Source organism: Lissotriton helveticus, chromosome 7 (assembly GCF_964261635.1).
Source record: "Lissotriton helveticus chromosome 7, aLisHel1.1, whole genome shotgun sequence".
In the NCBI taxonomy this organism is placed as follows: domain Eukaryota; kingdom Metazoa; phylum Chordata; class Amphibia; order Caudata; family Salamandridae; genus Lissotriton; species Lissotriton helveticus.
In genome coordinates this window covers 61,613,418-61,620,694 of record NC_136068.1, presented here as the reverse complement: position 1 = coordinate 61,620,694, position 7,277 = coordinate 61,613,418, and the positions used below count along the sequence as shown (strand labels likewise).

Below are 7,277 nucleotides of genomic sequence, written 5' to 3'. Positions count from 1 at the left end.
GTTCTTTTCTGTTTGCCACTTTTCTATCTTTACTCTTCTTCACTTTTCCCACTTTCACTTCACCCTTTTTTGTGCTGTTGCAGACCCCCACAGCCCCGCCCCCTTCTAGCGCAGCATTTTCAGCTCCCCGCTTCCCGCCTCCCAGCTGACCAGCACCCCTACACTACTTAATGGCGGCCACTGCGCGGAGATAGAAGCAATCCCACTGACCTGGTCAGTGACCTGCTTCCCTCCAGCGCTGCTCCACCTAAAAGTGGCTGCCCTGCAGTCCCACTGACCCTTGCTGGATAGTGAGTTCAAGGCCCTCCTCCAACCACAGGCATCCGCCTGTGCCTCATCCCTGGTGGGTAAGTGGTAGAGCGTCTCTGCTCTGCTGCTGTTCTGCCCTCCCTCCCTCTTTTTTAGACATCGTTCCCTTCTCCTTCTGCCTTTATTCTGCTGTCATTTTCTTTTCGACACTTTTCTCTCCTTAAATTCTTCACTTATCCCACTTTCACTTCACCCTTTTTGATGCTGCTGTGGACATTGTGCACCAGCCCTCTTCTAGTGCAGTGCTCCCCGCACCCCACTTCCTGCTTCCCAGCTGTCCAGCCCTCTGCCTCACACTACTTTATGGCAGTAGCTGGGTGGCAGTGCCCAGTGGGAGCACCGCTGGGAGACCAAAGGTATGCCTGTCTGCACCTGTCCATGCCTGGAACGCGCCCAATGCCAAAGACCCTTGACCTCAGACCTGCCTCTGCTTTGACTTCTGCCCTCTCTATACACTCAACCTCGGATGCAACACTGCCTGCCAGCTCTTATTGCCGAATGACAACCACTGCCCCTTCCATCACCTGCCACCGCTGTCGCTACACCTCCACCCACCTCCACACCCCCGCTCTTCCACCTGAGCCTCACCACACCCAACTGCATACTCCTTAACATTCGATCCCTGCACAGAAACGCCATCGAGATCTGGGACCTCCTTGACTCCGCCTCACCAACGTGACCTTCTTTATGGAAACCTGGACAAACCCCAGCTCAGTGCCTTGCATCACCTCCGCCATCCCCGATGGCTACAAGATCATCTGAAAGGACCACACCAACCTACCAGGAGGAGTCATTGCCCACAAAAACACCGGATCCAGACTAACCCAAACACCATGCTCTGCGGCACCCTCATCCACAGACCACCTGTCCTCAGGCTCACTTCGCCAATGCCATCATTGACTTCATTCCACCCCATGCCCTTGCATCCACCGATTACATCCTACTAAGTGACTTCAAATTCCACCTGGAAAACCCCAATGACCAGAATACCTCATCCCTCCTAGAGGACCTTGCAAACATATAACTTAAGCAGCTAAATACCTCCACGACACACTGCCAGCGACAGCATAATTTTCAGCCACACCACCAAACTCTTCTGAACCGACCATGACAGCATTCACTTTTCTCCTTCACCAAACCACCGCTTCCCCCACACAAGCTCAAACAAAGTCACTGAAGAACATCTAACCACCTTCCTCAGCAGAACCTGACACTGGCTTCCATGGATACCAACATCGCAGCATGCAACCTCCATCACTGGACCACCAACTTTTCTGACACACTGGATAAACACAAGAAACTCCCCAGAAAACAATACATCACGAAAGCAAGCTGGTTCATCCCACCATCCAGGAGTCCAGAAGCACCTGCAGATGGCTCAAGAGTAGGTGGTATTTTGTGATTCCTTAAGACAAAATCGCAATGTCAAAGGCACTCTTACTTAGCATTTAAGTAATCGCAAAATTGCGATTCCTAAATGCTTCAGCAAAATAAGGAATCGTAATTTTTGCGATTCCTTATTTTGATATGTGTCACCTCCATACCAAAAGGCCATTTGCGATTCGCAAACGCCTTCCTACATCTGCCCCTTCATCCCTTCTGTTCCAGTGGTGACTGCTGCTATCATATCTAACCATAGACCCCCAGAAGCACTGGCATTAAGCTGCTAATGTATGCAAACACAGGTGTGCACAAAGGAACTCAGGCTTTTTGTGCTGAATCTTTGTGCAACCGGTGTATTGCTGTGCTTGCTCTGTATACCTGTATGTGGCGGTGTCATCGTTATTTCTATAGCTCTTACTGCCTGGATAGAGCCTTTTGGTGAACTCAAAGGCTGAAGGAAATAAAGGCAGATGGTTGTAACTCCTTTTCTGTGGTCTGGATCAGCAGGAGGTTAGTGGCCAGTATTCGCAGCTGATGTGGTCATTTACCATTCGAGTCCCAGGAATCAAGATGCTATTTCATTTCAATTCAATAACTAAATGACTCCCTTGACACTGTAAGGGTAGGACAGATATCTTTTAACCAAAATAGGTGCAGGATTTAGATAAAGGTGTTATTGGATGAAACACCTAAATGCACTTAGAGTCTCATGTCACCCCACAAAGGTGCTCTTATGACTCTGTGTGCACAAAGTGTCACCATGGACGTACAGTGACTCTATGGAGACAAAAAGTCCGATTTATGGTGTTGGAAAGTTGCCCATCAATCAAACCATGTGGTCTTCTAACTTAAAGATTTAATCTTTTATTAACTATTAATCGCTGACCAAGGTCAGAATCTCAATCTGTGCTGCTAGTCATGAGAGGGCTCTTACACGTCACCAGTTCCTGCTGATCCACGTCTGTCTAAACCGAGCCACTTCTGTGTCACATCATCTCAGCACATTGGACAGGGTTGGTTTATTTACACTTGTGACTTTGAGAATGTATTCTGTGTGCCTGAAGAGATGTGCTTATATTTGCATTGTTAGACATTTCAATGCATGCTTAGAAACTGATTCGATTAGACAGTTGCTTAAAACTTAACTGGGGGCTGTTTACATATGGAAAATAGTTCCCCGGAGGCCTGGGAGGGGCAGAAGCCAGGCCTTATATAGAGGGTGTCTGGTAGGCAAGTGCAAGGAGAGACTGAAGAGGGGACATCTGCGGGTGAGTACTGTGCATGGATGCTAGCACTCGTTTTTGTGAACTAACATAGTCTCAGAGAAGGAGTGTATAGAATAGGTGCTGCTCCTATCGTCATTGTGTTGGTGAATTCTTGTCACTCTGCCTATACTGGGGCACAAACAAATCAGGCATATCACATAGATGCATTTCACACACATTCACATAAGCCTAACTCGCATACATGCAGACATACATAACACTCATGCAGATACACATGCAAATACACATCTGAAAACCCCCACACAGACATGTCAAATATAAACCGAATTACAGAGATACAAGAGTGAGCGCACACACGTGCACACACTCATACACACCCACACATACACACAAGCAAAGATATTGGGAGAATGATTAAACCCTCGTTTTCACTCCTGTCAGGAAGGCACAAAACGATTTGTAGCATGTGGCAATGCATTTACTAACGAGTGAGTGTCTGCACAACTGTGTATATTCTATGGTAGTAATCACTGAGCACTGATAAGTCTGAGCCAATCAATACATTGCTTGTCTTAAGATCTTGTGAACACTCACAAACTGGTGAGGTTGTGCACATTACCTCCTCGTCAGCCCTCCCGTCCCAGTCCTTACCCATGAGCATAGCTCCTCCCACCAGAAACTCCCAAGCAACTAAAAACCCATCCCTTCCCTCCAGGCCACACCCACACCCTAAGGCATATAATCATGTGACCCGCCCATCCACATCCTGTTTGTTTTTTCTGCGGAATTTCTGGTTCTGCCTGTCTTCTGTCCTGTTCCTCTTTCTTGGTTTTAGGTGCAGCTACTCTGTTTGACGGTTGTGCGGGCTCTGGAGGTGTTCCTCCTTCCTGCGGTGCCTTTTTTTATGGGGTGGTTTTCCCTTTTTGTTGCCTTTGGGCTGGCTGGTCCTGTTTTGGGGCCTTTTGTGGCTGCTCTCCGTCGGTGGCTGTGTTGGCTGTGCGACCTGCTGTTGGGCTTGTGGTGTGTTGGCGCCTGGGATGGTTCGAGGTTCCTAGCCTCGGGGGTGGCTGCTTCTTGCGCTTGCTTCCGGGGGGCCTCCCTGGCTGTGTTCTGCGTGTATGCTGCTGGGTGTTCTCCTCGAGCTTTTTTGCCCTCTAGTCGTTGGTTGATGTGTGGGACTGTGTCTCCTGGGTTTGGGGACGCTGGGTTGCGTTCTGCTCGGGTTGTGTGCCTTCCTGCCTGTGCGGCTTGAGTCTGTTTTACTACTGTGTGAAGTCGATTCTTGCTTTGGTATCTGCTCATGGGTAAGGACTGGGACGGGGAGGGCTGACGAGGAGGTAATGACCGGTTACTCACCGGTAATATTCATTACTCCGAGTCGTAGCCCTCCCCGTCCCAGTCCTGGTTCCCATCCCTCCCTCCCTGTTCGGCTTCTTGTGCTTGGTGGTACAGGATGTGGATGGGCGGGTCACATGATTATATGCCTTAGGGTGTGGGTGTGGCCTGGAGGGAAGGGATGGGTTTTTAGTTGCTTGGGAGTTTCTGGTGGGAGGAGCTATGCTCATGGGTAAGGACTGGGACGGGGAGGGCTACGACTCGGAGTAATGAATATTACCGGTGAGTAACCGGTCATTCACAAATTACACCCATTCTCATCCTGGAAGGGGTCAGAGAATTGCTCCAGCAAAGGGTTGGAGGAAATTCTTATCAAGGCTTGCAAAGGCAATAGAGTGTCATCAAACCCCTGTTAGGGACGTAGGGAAAGGGATTTATCCAAGGAGAACATGCTTTCCCAGTGAATATAAAGGAAACTTTTAACAAGCTTTGGAAAACCCAATAGATCTAGATTTAAAGTGCTAACAGCTGCGAACAGAATTTGTCATGCCAGTGTTTGCATGTGTTGGTGCATTAAAGCCAGGTAGACAGTGAGCAACAGATATTATGACATTTACTTTGTTGTTCACATTGACATTAGTGCATGTTGTAATACACTTTCTCAAACTAACAACCACTTGATGATACAAAGTAACAACACAATACACTGTAATTGTTAAGCACTAAGTGGCATCCTCACGCGTGACACAGAGGGACACTAAAATACACTGCAACACCAATAAATGATGTTAATAATGATAATAATGATGCTGCTGATGGATACAAAGTTGGGACAAAAGAACAAGTGTGAGAGGGACCAGGGATCTCCACATCTCACGCTTGGTGCAGATAGAGAGAAGGACAGAACAATGCATATGGGGGACAGGTGACTGGGAGGGTGGGAGCTTTCATTGTGTGTGTGTGCATACAAGTGAACATGGAAGTCGGTGCATGCCCAGTTTTGTGACAGTGAAGGGTCAAACCAGTGTCAATGGATGTGTGTTTGTGGTTGACTGCAGGTGACTGTAAAGACTGTGACTGAGTGCGGAAAAGTGTGGGTGCGACAAGTGTGAGAGTCTTTCAAGTGTTAGTGTGTAATGCAGTGCTGAGAGTTCATATGTGGGAATTGGGTGATTGTTTGATTTGTGGATTATGTTTGTGAATCGTGAGGTGTGCATAAGTAACTGAATAGGGCACTGAGTGTGTCAGTAAATGTATAGATGAGTGTGCACTGAGCGAGTGACTGTGGGATTCGTGAATGCCTTCGAGAAGGTGTAAGCAAACCCTTCTGCGGGTGAGTGAGTGACAGTGTTAATTTTAATGATATCTTATGTCTTTTATGGTTTTATCTGTAAATTCGAATACAAAATGTGATTGAGTAATGGATACTTCATTGCATCCAATTGTGCGCCTGTGAAAGTGAGTCAGTTGGTCATATTTGGGCACAATGGAAGCTCTGGATCACCTGTTTACCTAACTGGGAAAACCCTTTGCTGTCGCCCATCAAAATGATACCCCGGTGTGAAGTGGATTAAGTGAAGCGCTGAAGTTCAGGAGTACGACTTCCAGCAAGATGCTCAGTGGCACTGGCATTGCAAGGATCCCATGGGCCGCAACGCAATGGGCAATCTCAGTGCCCCAATCTCTGAGTGTTGTAATACAGCTATTAGTTGGGGTGAGTTGAATTGGGACCTAGTGCCACTGCACCTGCTGCACCTCTGCTTGTACACCCCTGCCTAGAGGTGGGTAGATGGTGAAGATGAACAAATTAGTGCAACACCTCCCATGTTTCAGCAGGATTCACACAGACTAAAGGCGTGCTGACCTTTTGCATCATTTTGTGTTATAGGACAGACCGACAAGCAGGAAACGCCGAGAAAGAGAGCTACACTGAAGGTAAATATATTTTACACATGCTCACATTTAGAGACGTAATGCCTGATTTTTGGTGCTATTCCATTAAATAAAAAAATTGAAACATTTATTGCTTTTCCTGTTCATTTGCAAGCCCAGGGCATACATTGTTTTTTCTCGAAGACAGAAACAACAATAAGTATTAAAATACCACTTTTCATACATTTAAAAGGAACCCTCATTACCTCCTCTTCCCTGTCACATTCCTTACTTACATGAGTAATATTACAGCTTTTACTGCCACTTGTTCACCCAATCCTAAGGCTTGTTACACTTCCCATAACCCCTCCTATAATGCCCTCTCTGCTGCACTTCCAGTGTCTTTTTGTGCCATTCCATGAACTTTCACTGGGGATGCTGGAGCCTCCTTTTACAGTAGACAGAGTGAGCGACAACTCGTTCTCTTAAGGTAAGGGACTTTAGTCATCATATCAGCTGGAGCTGGCTATTAGTGTCTCTTCACTCTAACTTTGGGGATGTGGCCCTGAAAGGTGCTCGGTTCCATTTTATTTCTATCCGATGTAATTGTAATTGTATTTATATAGTGCCTACTGCCCCTGGCAAGGCGTTGAAGCGCCTTTCGACGAGTCGCACTCTACTCTGGAACCCAAAAGGATCAGTGTGCTGCAGGGGCTCATTTCTCTGCCCTTGATGCACTGGCCCACTTGCTCTGTATGTTAATATGCGTGTGGTGCACCGGCCTTTGGGCCATATTATCAAGCTTGGGCGATAAAATTATCGCCGCTTTATCGGTGGAAAACTGCCGCTAAAGTGAGGATAATGGGCTTGATAATAGGCTCTATGGAATTCCAATCGAAGCTCATGTTAGATGTCCTTCACATATAACATGAGCTTTGATTGGAATTCCATAGAGCATATTATCAGGCCCATTATCGCCACTTTAGCGGCAGTTTTCTACCGATAAAGCAGCGCCAATTTTATCGCCCAGGCTTGATAATATGGCCCTTTGTTCTATAGCCTCGTTCAATGCACCAGTCTGCTCTTGTATTAGCCACAGGCGGTTGCCCCCTCTTGTTCTATTAGATTTGGGCAGCAGGGGCTGAACCTGGG

At 47.3% G+C, this 7,277-nt stretch overlaps 1 pseudogene across 1 annotated transcript in view; it reads left to right on the top strand.

The window, feature by feature from the left end:
* The first annotated feature begins 2,939 nt into the window (after nucleotides 1-2,939).
* The window catches only part of LOC144768046 (epidermal differentiation-specific protein pseudogene), a 30,469-nt pseudogene continuing 26,131 nt past the window's right edge, over nucleotides 2,940-7,277 (top strand). The window contains exons 1-2 of the transcript XR_013598431.1: nucleotides 2,940-2,960; nucleotides 6,142-6,188. The product of XR_013598431.1 is annotated as an epidermal differentiation-specific protein pseudogene (transcript). The remainder of the gene's footprint in view (nucleotides 2,961-6,141; nucleotides 6,189-7,277) is intronic.